This window comes from Corvus kubaryi, unplaced genomic scaffold, assembly GCF_017639235.1.
Source record: "Corvus kubaryi isolate FWS band 111438036 unplaced genomic scaffold, C.kubaryi_AGA036_p1.0 130, whole genome shotgun sequence".
Taxonomy (NCBI): Eukaryota; Metazoa; Chordata; class Aves; order Passeriformes; family Corvidae; genus Corvus; species Corvus kubaryi.
The window spans coordinates 1314762-1329906 of record NW_024580665.1 but is presented as its reverse complement, the minus strand read 5'-3'; positions in this window follow the sequence as shown (position 1 = coordinate 1329906).

Below are 15145 nucleotides of genomic sequence, written 5' to 3'. Positions count from 1 at the left end.
ACCTTCTTCTATTCATGGTGTTTGCTAATTCTTGCCTGGTCCTGCTTATTGCAACTGAAAGGTGGAAGTACACTCCTGTTTAGTGTTAACTTTTCTATGTGCCGTGTTGCTGTTTGAATTTCCTGGTTTTTGTTTTGAATCCAGACTTCCTCACTGGGGGCTGAGAATTTGGCAGTTGAAAATATTAGGTGATGATAGAAAACAAGCAGCCAGCTTGTAATGTGCTGAGTCTCATAATGTACATAGCTGTCTGTCCCTGGGAGGCAGTGCAGAAAAGGTGTAGCTTGATTAGCTTTTTTTTTTTTTAAATAATAACCTCTGAATGGGGCTTCCTTTGGAGTAATGGAAAGTATTGCTTCAAAGGGAGCTGTTCTGTAGTGTCTCTTTTTCTCTCTCTGCTTGTCTGACAGTTATTGCTACCTTTCAAAAAGCTTACTAACACATATAACTGCAGAGAACATGTGAGGAGTTCTCCCTGGAATCTTGGGTTTATTCTTGGAAGTTAAGCTTTTATGGTTCTGTGCAGAACTAGGAAGGCTTTGAGCAGTTGTATGTGATTGCAGAGCCATCCTCCATTGTGTCAGTAGCTGTCATAAAAACAGTAGCAGGTTCTAAAGTCTTTAATTGTAGGATATTTCCCCTAGGAAAGATGTGTGCCCAAATAATCTTGAAAGGAGGGAATAAAGTTTTAAGTCATGATCACAGAGTAAAGAGATTTAAAATGTGGCAGATAGCTGTTTGTATCTACATAGCTTGTTTTTCTTGACACATAGTTCCTGTCTACACTTCCTAAGAACAGTAAGCTGTGAGTACAACATGGCAGTTCATTGTAGGAGTTGCTGAAAACAGTTTTAATCCATTATAGACCATCCTCATTATTTAGGTAATTCTCATTTCATGGTATTTGTTCCCTTTCTTAGTCCATTAAAAGTTGATTTAGTCCTTGCTTTCTTTGTTCAGTGTAGAAATAAATAATTTGTCATAGGGTATTGTTTTACTTTCGGTTGTGCCTAGTAGGAGCAAAGGAAGAGCTGAAACTAGTTCATTTTAATAGCTTGTCAATTTTCAGGTATGGACAGCATCTAAACATAGTTTAGATAATTTTGTAGGTTTGATGTCTCCTGTGTTCCAGAGGTATTTAAAGATGCCATGCACCAATTATGATCTTGAGGAGCACTGGAAGTATACAAGAACTGTGATGATGGGCATATGCTTTGAGCAATAAATGCTTCTCATGCAGGGCAGGTTTGTGCGTGTCCAGAGATTTTGTTCTTGACCTCATTCCAAAGCTGGAGCACACTGGTGTGTTCTCTGCCTGGCTGGTACTTTCTGGCAAGACCAGTGCCAGCTGCTTAGCAGTTACTATAAATTCTTTTTGCTTAGGATCTCACAGCTCCTGGGTGGTTCTATTTGGCAACTCCTCTCTGTTATTCTAGAACACAGACTAGTTTGGGGACCTCTGGATCCCATCTCTTTGTTACTGCTGAACAAAGCAAAAACATTGTGTGTTAGGAGGGTATGAAAACTAGTGATTATGGTGCTAAGTAACTTTCACCACACACTCACAAATGTATTTATTATATTCAACTAATTACTCCCTGCTGAAAGTATAATGTAACATTAAAGTTCATCAAATTGTCATTTATTTATTTCCTGTTCTTTAAATAGTGTTTGATATTCAGCCAGCTCTGCTTTGGAATAGTGCCTCTTGGGTAGTACAGGGGACCAGGGCCTATCGTGTCTAGGATTGGTGCAACCTTTTACCCTTGGTAGATGGAAATGATCACTTCAGCAACAATTTATATTGACTAATTCGGTAGGCAGATAAAAAAATGCATGAGTCTATGTGAGTATTTAATTTTATTAAATTCAAGGTGAGGAAAAAAGCACTATGGTGCTAGCAAGCCTTTATGAAGTTTGAAAGAATTTTTTTTTTCTGCTTAATTTTAAGGTAAGGTGAGTTTATTTACCAAATAGAAACTATTCATAGTGTGTGTTTGACTTATAAACATGTTGCTCCACAAATGCATGCACTTCCTCCTGAAACAATTTAGGTCATAAAACTGTTTGTAGAAGTTACAAATGTTAGCCAAGCAAAAATGAAGCAGTCTAAAAATCTTAGCACAAACCCATTTGTGGACTGATAAACCCATTTGCAGACTGATAAAATTAGTGTAATTTATGGTTGAGATACCTTATTGGCATATGTATTAAAGTTTGGGATATGTCTATTTTTCTTAGTATTGCATTAGCTGTAATTTCTATGTAATGCTTCAATTCATTTATATATTTGCACAACAGACTATCAGATAAAAAAGTGCCAAAATGTGTATAAGGAGGTCATCACTTTAGCTTAATTGCACACAAATTTCCTGCAGACTCTGATGCTTAAGACCAGTAATGAGACTGCTACAGCTAGAATAAACGCATTAGCCTATAAATTTAGAGCTTCTGCCTGCTTTGTGAAGGGAGAATCATCTCTAAATGAGCCTAGTAACATGGATTTGTGATTAATCATTTTACTTGGTGACTCATCTATGATCACAGTACAACAAAAATGTCATGTTTGCTTAGTGGCATTAGCACAATTTATCTTCTCTGCATTCAGAGAATTGCCTTGTTGTCAATGTGGGACTGGGAATACAGCTGAGGAGTACTTTTGTTAAAGGACTTCTGATGTCACTTTATCTAAAGTGGAATATAAACAGAAAAAATTTTATAACTGTTCCTTTCCTTGAAATTTAATAATTCTACTTGCTCAGGCCAAACCATTTGCAGTAATGATCTTGAATCTGTAAAACAAAACTAATTTAACCTTGAAAACTGGTATTATTCAAGTTGTCTCTCAGTTTTTCTTTTTAAGGCTATCCCTGAAAGTTAACTCTGTTTTTGAGACAATTTTGCTTTCCTTGTTGCAGAGTGCTCCTTGTTACTAGAATGCTCAGGGCCCGTGGACTTGTGGATGTCAAGTTTGCATAGGTGTTCTCTACCCTAGTCTTTCTTGACCAAGGGAAAGTCTTCCTTCCAACATTCCTCCATCCTGGTTTCCTCAGTCAGAGATTCCTGAGGGTTGATCTTGTCAGTGAAGAAAATGCGAAGGTGATAAAATGGTTCACCTTGAGTATCGGAACTGAGAAAGAGAAAAGCCAACCCAACACCCTCAGAGGAAACTTTGGTTTAAAGAGCAAAATGTACAACCAGAAGCTTTGGTGACGAGGAAGAATTCACACCTGCCCTCTATTGCCTACTCAGTGTCTAAAAAGTCCAAGTTAATCTCTGCACTAGGAATTAACTTTAAAAAAATTCATTAATACTTGCATGTGTGCATAAATACAGATGGCCTCTGGTTATGCATTTACAGGTTCAGGGGTTTTTGTGACCGTGGAAGCTGACAGTTATCTTTAAAGGAAGAGACACAGTCCTGCAATTTCATAACGGTATCAGTGAAGCTTTAATAAAAACACCACCTACACTGAATGCTTGCAAGCTTGGATAATACATCTAGAGAAAGACATATCCATGTGATAAAACCTGAATTTAAAGAGCCAGGGGCTTGTTGCTGTTCCTGTGATAGTGTTGGTTTTTTCCTTCAGCTTTGCAACTGAATCTGCTGCCTCTCTGCTGTTTAGTGATGATCAATGTGAACATGCTGGAACTGTTTACATGAAGTGATTCAACCTAATATTCAATTGTTTGACTAAAGCCTCTTTAGAGCCACTTGTGATCTGATGACTAACGTGGCACAAAGATGCTAATGCTCAGTGTATACATAAATCATTAACTACTTAATTTGGATTTGGAAACTGGAGGCAACAGAATGCTCCATGGAGAAACAGTTACATTTATCTTTCTCCATCCTGAACCACCTGTCTCCAGAGATCTGGAATGCATTAGAAAAATGAATGTAGTGACTGAACTAAATCTAGAACTTCTGTTCCAGAAGAAAGCAGCAATTTTTGCAACTAGAAAAGCACGGAAATCTAGGATCTGTTCTGCTGAGACAACAAAAATTAACTTGAGCAGTACTGCCAGAAAAAAGTAAAAATGGAGAAGAATCTGAGGCCAGCTATAGTTTTTTAAAAAAATATTTTTGGAGGTGGTCTAGATAAGAGTGTTTGTGGAAGAGATAAAGGAGTTTTGGTCCCTCTTTAACTCCACAGAATAGAATTTGAAGTCTCACTTTGAAGTGAGACCTTGAAAGCCCCACTTCAGCAGTATTTCAGCCCATTCCTGAAGGCATATTTAACTACATTTCTTTAGTGAAGTGTTTTGGCACTGATGGGGAAAGTGTATTTTCCAAACTGATAAACTCACTTGCTGGATGCATGTGATGTGAACAATTTTCTGCCATTCAGATTCTTCTTCTTGTCACTGTTGTCTTGTTCCTTCCCCCTGGTTAGTTAATGAGCTGTGTCCTTCTGATTAAAATACTATAAAGAATATTATTGATAATGGAGCCTAATGGAACATGGGACTCTGTGCTGCTGCAAGGCACTAAACTTCATAAAGGGAAATTTTGAGACTAGTTATTTTTTTAGATATAAATTGCCAGTGAGAGGCATTTCATAATGGTGTCAGTGAAAGAATTCCATTCTCTGTAGCTTTTGTTTATCTTGTTACTTAAACAGGTTAGATGCTTGTATTTAAGTATGCATAGAGCAGCAAAGCTGCTTCTGCACCAAAGCAAGTTGATCCTATGTTTATTCCTGCATGTCCGAGATGTGTTTCTGCCCAGTTCTTAGAGAGGAATACACAATGCTCTGAGCTAACCTGGATTCTGACACGTGTTGAAAGGGAAGCAGGACCTTCTAACATTCTTCCTGACTTAATAATTTTGTTCCTTCTTTAATATTACACTGCTACCAGATTGGACCTGTTTTCTTCATTTGATTTATTAATTTGATTCTCTTGTGTAAAAGTATGGTAAATAGGAATCTACTGGCATGTTGGTTTTTTTTGAATTTGAGCCATGTTGACACTCTGTGTTGTTAATACTGAGTGTGAGTGTTTTCAGGAAGAAGGATTTTGTTTGCTATTTCAGTAGAATGTTGTTTACCTGAATGGAAATCTCAGCCCACCAAATCTGAACGTTAGACCCATTTTTTATTTAGTAAAGCAGACATTTAAATTTTTTTTTTTTTAACATCAGGTGGCCTCACTTATTCCTAGAGGATCATTACTTAAATATTTAAGGCAGATTCTCTCAAAGGGTTTGATATGTCTTAGGTAAAATATTTGCTTCAACCTTAAATATATAACATCTAAACTCTACTCCTCTAGATCTTTATGGTAATATAAATTTGGAAAAGTAATATGCAAATTAAAAAAGTGTTGGAGGGCAAACAGGAATTATCACATGCTTCAGAGAAATCAAAATCACTTCAATATAAGGATTTTACCAATGTGTTTTTATTTAGCTTAAAAGCTGGAAAGTCAAGTTTGCAGGGTAAGTCAATATTCTCACAAGGACTTGTTTTATTTTACGATATAAAACTTGGAGATTACTTGTCAGCTACATTAGATTTTAAAGTCTATTTTTACAGTGAGTGATATAAACACTTTAGAAGAAATAGTTCTTTTCCAGGGATAGAATTTTAATTCTATTTCAAATATTGAGTGAAAAAAGCTCCAAAGAATTTAGTACAATAAACCATTGCTATGTTCAAGACAGTAATATAAGGGTTTTGGTTGTTTTTCATTTTTTTAGAGTTGCTAATAGCAACTTATGTGGCGAACATAAGTACAGCAATTTAAAAGGACACTGTGGTAATGTGAATTTCTTCAAGTAGTTAAATACTAATGTCTTTCACCACATCAATGTCAGCTCTGCTCCCAGTCAAAAAGCAAAGGACAAATGAACTTACCATTTTAATTTGCTTTTTTGAATTGAAAGATTTTCAGAAAACTGACAATAGCCAGTCTAGTCTGTAATTTTAACTTGATTTATTTGAATTAGTGAAATCTTCAGTAAATACATCTGGGTACACTTCTTAAATATTTCCCCAGAGAGATTAAACATCTATTTACTTTAACTCCACTAATGCTCACAGACTTTTAATTGCAGTGCCTGACAAACTCCTCAAGAAAGGAGAAGTGAAGAAAGAGGAAGAGAAGGTCACTCCTGTAGAGAGCTGTTGCCCTGAGTGGGAGCACTGGCTGCTATGCTCCAGATGCTCATCTGAATGCCAGGCAAGTGTGTTTGTGTGGTGGGAGGTGTAGCTGAATCATTTACACAACAGGTTTTTTTGTATGTGTTTATCAGGAGGAGTATTTCTGTTCTTCTGGAGAACTTGCCTTTCTGTGTGGTGTTCCCAGCTAATTATTGCACCTATGTACACCTAAGAGTGGCTGCACTCATGCCCTTCACCTTAATCTGTGTTTGGGGTGACTGGTTAGTAGAAAAATGTTTAAAGCAAAATGTTAAATGGGAGTCCTATGTGTAGTGTCAACGCAGACCAGACCTGTCAGAAGAGCTTGGCAATAAAATTGAGTAATTGCAATGTACATCCTTGAGGTGGAGTTCTACCCATGTTAAAATCAATGTCAACAGTTTAGTTGCTTTTAGCCTTGGGTTTATTTGCCCTTTGCTGCTGGTAACCATGGTATGGCATGCATGGTTTTTAAAGAAGAGTATGTGCTGTTGTCTTAGCTTTTGGCTTTATTGCAAGGACTGTGGAAGTTGACATCAGGATTTTTCCTACCCGCAGTGAGCTCTGGACTTGGTAATGTCAAAATGGAAATAAAAGGCTTGTGGTCTGTCCTCCTTCATCTCTATAGAATCCCCCACTAGCTCTCTCTAAGCCATCCTGCTTGAAATGGCAGAGACAAGTGCAAGTAATCTGCCCCACCACTGGCATTGCTGCCCTCTCAAAGGTAATTCCACAGGCCAAGTGTCTTGGACTGACCCAGAAGTATTTTCCAGAGAATTCTTTGTTCCCTGCCATTGCTGCTTCTGTTGTCCCAGGAATCCTCCCTTTAAAGAAGTAATATCCTGGCTGCCTGTTCCCTGGTAAACTCAGCAACACAAAGGAAGTGAGATACTCAAAAGATGCCTTTTGAAACAGAAACAAATTGCTTAAGAAAGAATTCTTCAGACTGGAGGATTCTCTGTCAATGCCTCATGCACAGTGCCCTCTCCCTGGCTTTGGGAGGCACATTTACAGACCGGATTCAAGGAGTGAGGAGCCGGCCTTGCCGATTCAGTGCACCAGTGTAATCGTCCTTGAGACATTGCTTGGCTGCCATGGACTCAGAATTGCCTTCTTGTTCCCTTTCAGTGTTCCTAAACAAATCTAAGCTTAACTGAGAACATCATTCCCTACCCTGGTAAAGTTTCTGGGAACTTGACAAAGGAAGAGGTATGGTCAGTATTTTGAAAGATATATGAACTTTCTGTTATAATTACGTAGAATATGGATATAGCATTATAAGTTCAATTAAAAGCGTGTCAATAAAAGGCAGTTGTGTGCTACATAAAAGATTCTTTTGTTGAAAACTGGCCTGAGTTACGACTGTTTTATACACATTAATTTGCTTTGTACATATGGAATGGAGCTGATTGAACAGCATGATTGTCTGACGAGAGCTGAAAAGCAGCACTTGCTGTAGGTAATTTAAATTGAGCCCTATTATCATTTACGGATTTATTCTGCTTAGAATCAATAAGATGAAAAAGGGTCTGAAAGCTTTACACTAATGCTAATCACTTCTGGGTCAGTAACTCCTTGTGTTTAAGTTATGCATTTCTTCCCTGTATTCACAGAGCTACTTGGAAAGTGAAATATTTTAAGTATCTTCCACTGAAGAGAATCTTCCCACTTCTACTTCACAGAGCATTCAGCGTTGATAAATATTTTGTTGTGCTGAAAAAGTTCCCTGAGAGGGAAGTGACACCAGCCAAATGAACAAAAGAGATGCTCTGGAAAGAAGCTCAGCACAGAGTGCCCTGAAAAATTTGTTATAAAGCAGCATTCTTGGTGGCTGGGGCTTCAACTTGACCCTAGGATGCAGAGCAAAGCTGGGTTTGGGTAGCTGCAGTCATTCCACTTGCTGTTACAGGAACAATTTTATTCCTGGATAATTTATCTTTTCATTTTAGAGAGGTATCACCAGGCCAAAGACAAAAGAGAAAAGACAAGACAGGCCAGAACTAAGATGATTTTGGTAAAGATATGCGATCAAGAGGGAATACAGTGAAAGGAACATATGTGTATAAAGCAGAAAAAAGGTAAAATAACCCTGAAAAATCAACTTGACTAATTTATTTGTCCAGTAAGACCTTGGTTACTTTCTTTGGCGCTGTGCTGGAGGGTTGTGTTTGGCAGCACTTTGTGCTGTACAAAGCAGCAGGGTGAGTGGTGCTCCTCTCCCTGAGGACAGTGCGCTTTGCAGACGGGGCAGAGTGTGGCAAATCGAGAAATGTCTTGCCTAAGACACATGGAGGTGCAGGGGCAGAGTCAGAAGTAGAATTAGTCTTTCAAGTCCGAGGTGAGTGTCCTAGCCTCTGCACCCTGCCACATCATTGTTCAGGTACAGGAAGGTTAGTTCTGGATGATTAAACCATCAGGGCTATAATAACTATAGACCATACCATTCACCACTGTTGGAGCTGACTGTCAAATCGTTGTTATTTCATCAACCAAGTGGCTATCCCTCCTCATGCTCAGTTTCCCCAGATAACTGAGAGTACTACTTTATAGGTTTAACTTTTTTTTTAAAGTGTTTTAAAAAAACACATGTTAAACTTTTCTTGTATTAAAATGAGCTGTAGCAGCAATAACTATAAAAACATCAAAGGTTTTGGTAACTGTTAGCTATATATTTTGTAATGCCTATTGTATTTCCATTTTGTTAGTTCTATTTAAAGAGCAGTATTATCATGCCCCATTTCCTGTAAGATAGTTCTATTTGTCTGCTCTACAGGAGGTAGGAGATTTTAGGTCCAAAAGAAATTATCTCTCAGTAAATTACTCCTAACTCCATTACAGAATACTAAGCACTTTCCCCTTACCATGTGAGCAGCTTGACAAGATAACACTGCAATTTATTTATTTGTTTTGTCCCATGTATATAGGTGACACATGAACTCATCTGAGCAGAGACAGTGATAACTGACAGGTACATTAGATCAGACACATATAGCAAAGTTTACTTTGATTATGTAGTAAGTGTCAAGATGTACAGTAGCTGATGTCAGTTTGAGCTCCCTTATAGCACATAATGGCTTGTCTTTTTCATGGTTGAATGGACGCTAATTTTTGTCTAATAAGTAAGCTATCAGTTGAGTGTTTTAGAGAGTAGCCAGAGTTTTTTATCCTTCTGAAAGGGAAACCATTTGTGAAATTATTTTAAAATTTGTTTGGATTGCTTGTTGTATTCATTTATCTCCTTCTAAAGTCCCTTGTTTACTCAAAGGTACTAAAGGTACAATATTTTCTAAGGACCTGCTGTGAATCTGTTGCATTGTGTATGAGACCTTTCCATATTGAAATAGTAGCAGAGAACAGAGTATTTTCTGTCTGTTTTGATATATAGCTGCCAAACTGCAAAGTCTGTATATAACACCTTCTAAACTTTAAAGGGAGAGAAACAACAATATTCTGACATTACAACCCCCATTGTTCTCCCCTGTAGATAATGCAGGAATTATCTAAGACTGCAATTTTGTAGGTTTGTTTTATTATTATAATGCAGCCATGATTTCAGTTGAGTTGTGTTTATGAAAATACCTTTTAAAAATGCATTTTTCAAGGCATAATATTAACTGGTTAATAATGAACTTAAACAAAGCTAAAAAAACTAGACCCCCAAGATAACATTGGCAAGCTCTGGAAGTGAAGGATAATATTCTGGGTTGTCTAACATGGCTTAACTTCCTGGCACAAGACCAGTTCCAGGGGAAAAAGATATTTACAGTGAAAAGTCATTTCTAAATTTTAGGGAATATGCCAATTAAAACCACAACTTTCTGGCTACTAAAAGTATGACAGTAATTGTTAACATCTCTAAACCCTGTGCTGTTCACAGTATACATCAGTGTGAACAGCAGTGGGACCAGAAAGTCTCAGTTCAGCATGGTTAGATCTTTTCATTGAGCTGGTTTAGCTCTAATTCAGGTGATGTATGGCTCTCATTGCAGAGGCTGCTGAGGCCTTTGTATGCATGGAGCTAGGTGTTTTCTTGTTCTTCTTGTTCATTTGTTTCTTTTTCAGTCTAGAAGTAGATATTTCTTTTAGGTCATTCCTAATGTACAGGAACATTCTGTAAGAAGCACTGTTGTGGGTGCCAGGAAGATTTTAACAGTGAACGGAGACCACCTAGTCAAAAGCAGGGTGTGAATAACTAGTTTTTAAGTAGTAACAGTAGGGATTTTGAGGATGCTTTTAGATTTGCTACAATAATCAAAGTTTTCTTTCATTGTCAGGTATGTTTTCCCTAGATATGCATGTCTAAGAAACACAGACCGGCGTTTTTGAATGGCCTTCCCTGCTTTTTATTTCTCTGATCAAAGTGCTCTTCCACAAGCAAAATTGCTGAACGCTTCAGTGTTAAGGCTGTGGATAATTTCAAATATTTGACTGCAGCATAGCCATACATTTTTGTCTTAAGAACAGCTATTCTTGAAAATATTTGAAATGGCACCTTCATAAGGTAGAATTCTCTAAGAGTCAATAGTAATGGCCATGCCTGTACTGGAAATAATAAATGAGGTTCTCTCCTGCATTCTCTTAGACTCAGTATGAGAAATTGAAATGTAGATTGGGTTCTTTTTAAACTGAGAATTTTGTGAATGCTCTAGTAATGCTTGGTGCTGCTTTTTTTTTTTTGTCTTCAAGGCCATGTCTTGGCAATTCTTAGGACTTGCCCTCTACTCTGCTTGGGGAAGGTTATTTGTTTTACAGCCAGGGCTGGGCTCAGAGCTCACCACAGTCCCAAAGCAGAAACCCTGCTGTTGAGCTGGGAAGCAAGTACAAATCTCTCCCATTTGCTCCTGTGTCATCCAAACGTAGTCCCCTCATTGCTTTGCTTTCTCTTTGCTCAGCTCTGTACAAAGAAGCTGAATGTACACAGTGCCACTGTTAAACATCACCTGAAAACTTTATTGCTGCTGTAAGCAACTTGTCTACTAGTTCAGTTTGAGTGAACTTTGAGCACAAGCAGAAGTAAGACTGAGATCTTCTGGTAACTTACTGATGAGAGTGTCTCCAGGCTCTTCTCATACATTAACATTTCAGCCTGCTTCACTTCTCTTCCTATATTCACTTTGGGATATATAGAAAATAAGGCTATAATAATGCTGTCCTTTCTTGTCTTCTTTCACAAACATTAATCTCGTGATGTTTTATCAGTACAAAATAACCCTGGAGATAAGGCAGTCTGTGGATCAGCTTCTATGAAACTAGAAAACTGAAATTATTGTGTTTAATTGCGTGTGAAAGTCAACTTTTGTCAAAATCTCTAGCTGTGACTGGATACTCACAAAATGCAATGTATTCTTTTCTTTAGCAGATTCCCTAAATACATTTTACTAGCAACCCTTTTGAACCAGATGAAACTGTAATTCAAGCTGTCTTGTCTGCTTCTGCTTTAGTTCACAATAATGTCACTATGCTGCTCACACTAAAGGCTGAAGTTTTTATCTGTAACATCAGGTATTTTGTCCTCGTTTTCCTGCAGGTCATTTCTGATAGGGTAGTTTTTATAAAATAAAGAAACCCAACCAACAACCCAACCAAACCCGAATAACAATCCTCCATCCAGTTATATTTTTAATGTAAAAGTTTTGTTACTCCACCAGTGTGACTTTGCAAGCTCATCCCAATCTTCCAATGGCTTCTCACCAGCCAGCATAGAGCAATTCTCCAGCTGGAATATAGGAAACATTGCTGCAGCCAACAAATGAAGTTAATTAAGAATATGATGTTCCTTCCAGATTTTCCTCACATTTTTTGGTAAACTCAGTATGTTAACTGATAAGGGCAATGTGAGCAGGGGCTGAGGACAAGACAAGCAGCTGGCAGAGCTGCTGCTGTGAAGTGATGCCTCAGCTGCCTTGTACTGTGGTTCCTCCACCTGCAGCGAGGACAGTCCTGTTCTCAGGCCTGGATGGGGCAGGAGAGATATCCAAAATCAGTGCAGACTGTGACACAACCCACTAGCTTGATTTCTTAAGAGTCCATATGTAGAACTGCTTGACTATAAGGTCTACAGAAATGCCCTGTCCTTAACTGCCTTTTATGCCATTTGGGTGGTGCTGCTGAAATAAGTGAAGTACAGGTGCGTGTGTATTATCACAGGCTTCTTCCTACATCTATGTTCTTCATACAGCTTCCTGGGAAGCCATAAGTGAGACATTTGCTGTTAGGTAATTGTATGTCTAGGGACACACCGTGCACAGTCTCTCTCTTCCTCTCTTCTTTTTCTTTTCTTTTGGCAGTGTAGGCTTTATCTGGTGATCCATGGTGTTTTGTGACAATAATAGCAAAAAGGGAAAAAACAAAGTTCTGCTTTGAGGAAAAACATCTGAAGTTTAGGGATGTTTTTCCCTTATGTTCATTTTTCTTTAATTTCAGGCATCTTTTGCAGAATGAACAAGCAGAGCAAAATTACTACCTGGCTGGAGGAGAGAAATTCCTATTTACCTGGTTTAGCTTAAAGTCAGCAGATCTCTGCTTCCAAATGGCAGTGCATTGGATTTATTGCTCAGAATGAGGAAAAAAAGTAACATCCCACTCTATGGTTGCCAAATTTGCAGCGAGGACCCCATTGAAAGCTGGTGGTTTACATCTCATATAAATTGAAATAAAGGAGTCACTCACACATTCATAATCAATACAATTACTTCTACTTTACATGAATTAAGTAATTTGTATGGCATTACTGTTTGGGGCATTTGTATCCCTATTCAGAGCACTTCTTCAGTATTTCAGTCCCACTGATGGTAAAGGCAGGTGCCTGCCAGTTACCCACAAAACCAAGGCAAAGCTCTATGGGGAAACTCTTTTATGTCCATCTAGATTTGAATTTGTAGTCCCTTTCCAATTACTACGCTAATTGTTTAAGAGATTGCTAGACTAAAAAAGTTTTTAATCACTAATCTGTTTTTGAAAGGAACTTATGGGCTCAAAACCTGAACTACATACTTCTTAAATTAATTTTCTTCGTGAATACTTCTTTCTCAATACAGATTTGTGAGTCAGAACACCCTACTGTGCTTGTTTCTTTGTCTTTTCTTCAAACACCTGGCCTATTATTCTCCTTTTTTTCCCCCCAACAAAATCGCTCTTTCTTTCTAGGCAAGGTTCTGATGATATTATGTCACTGGAAATACAGCAATTTATCCAACATCCTATGGTACCAGAACTGAACTTGGAGCAGAGAACAAACTGAACAAATTTGACAATTTAGCCAAATGTGAGTCCTTCAATAGAAATATTTATCAATGTTTCCTGAAGAGATACTAATATGCTGCAGGATCTTCCAGCAAAATACCTCAAAAAATTGTGACGTGGCAGGTAAAGTCAAGAGGTTTCATTTGAAGATGAGAGTTTTTTCCTCAATAGGCTGGTGGTTGTAGAAGGTGGATGGGGTGGGATTGTATTCAGATTTCTCAGTGGCTTTGAAAATCCTCCCATATACTTTTGCTTTCAGGAAAATCAGATAAACCCAATAAAACAACCAGGCCTTCAGGCCTGCTTCAGTTGAAATATGTGCCAGGAAACAATCTTGATGTCACCCAGAGAAGATTTAGGCTGCAACCCTTCTTTATTCAGAAGAGAGACACAGGGACAAATCCTGCAGTCTCAATCCAGGTCAGTGCAGGCTTTGCCTAAATTAGGACTAAAGAATTTAGTGCACAAGGCAAGATAAAATGTCAGGAAATAATTGCAATGTTAATTGTGAGATACTCTCTGTAAAATAGCTGACTTGTTTAGGATACGGGAGGCTGCAGATCCCATTGCCCTGAGAAACTGGGAAAGCAAATGTCCCTGCGTGATTAATAGCAAAGGTGTTGACCCCATGTGCAGCTATGAAACTAGGCTGAAGGTTTTTCAGTTAATTGCTCCCCAACATTTTTTTAAATGTAATTTTAGTACTATATCCATAACAGCTGGCAATTAAGCCTCTTTATTTAAAATTTAAACAGACTGAATAAGTGAACCTTCTTCCCTTGGTGTGATATTTCATTTTAAGTTAGTAATAATTAACATGTAAAGTTTTCTAAGTTTTGGTTATGAACACTCTCTGGTTCCTAAGCTTATTTCAAGTGTTGCCCTGCATATTTATTTTCATGATATCATTAGCTCTCACAGCTGGATTTCAATTCACATGAAAGAATGGAAATTTCTTGGAAGGACTTGTTAAAGCAGAAAAAATGAAATCAGCTTAAAGAAAAACTCTTCTTCTTTTCAAAGTAAACCCAGATGAAACACCAGGAAGCTGTGTTCTCTACCTGTGCCCATTGGGAACTGCTGATGGATTGCAGACACTCTCTTTTGCCCAGATGGCACAGGAATGACAGGTTCTACTCAATCAGAAACAAAACAGGCAATGTACTTACCTTTGCTATTCCTCCACGTGTCAAATCGGGCACAGTAGCTTGAAGCTGCAGAGCCATGCAGAAATATACACCAAAGGAGACAGTCCTGGCCTCAGTGTGACATCAGGAGAAGAGGTCACAGCTGGCAGGGGAGTGGTACCCAGCAGGTGCTTGGCTGTGGTCTCAGTAGGAGAGAAGGATGTCTTGGAAGAAGCATGCCCTCTTGTAAGGAGAATTAGGACAGAGCAACTCCCAAACTGACAAGAGTTTAGGAGCTAACCCTGCTGTCCAACCCTGCAGTTCCCATGGCGGTGCTGAAGTGGCTGTGTGTGCTGGGTGGAGGTAGCAGCTCCCAGCTCTGGCAGAAGGTGTCATGCACAAGTGAAGTTACTTGCCTCTGTGTGTTTAATTGGTGTCCCTGGAATTATTTCTAACAATAGCTATTGGAAAAACTTTGTTGATAGATAAATGTTATCTCTGATGTAACTGCTGAAATTTAGCTTGTGAATTTGATTCCCCTGTAGCTGAGTGAGATATCTGTGGCCCTCTGGTCAGTGATGAAGATTTTGGTGATTACATAGGACATACTATTCCATGCAATGCATT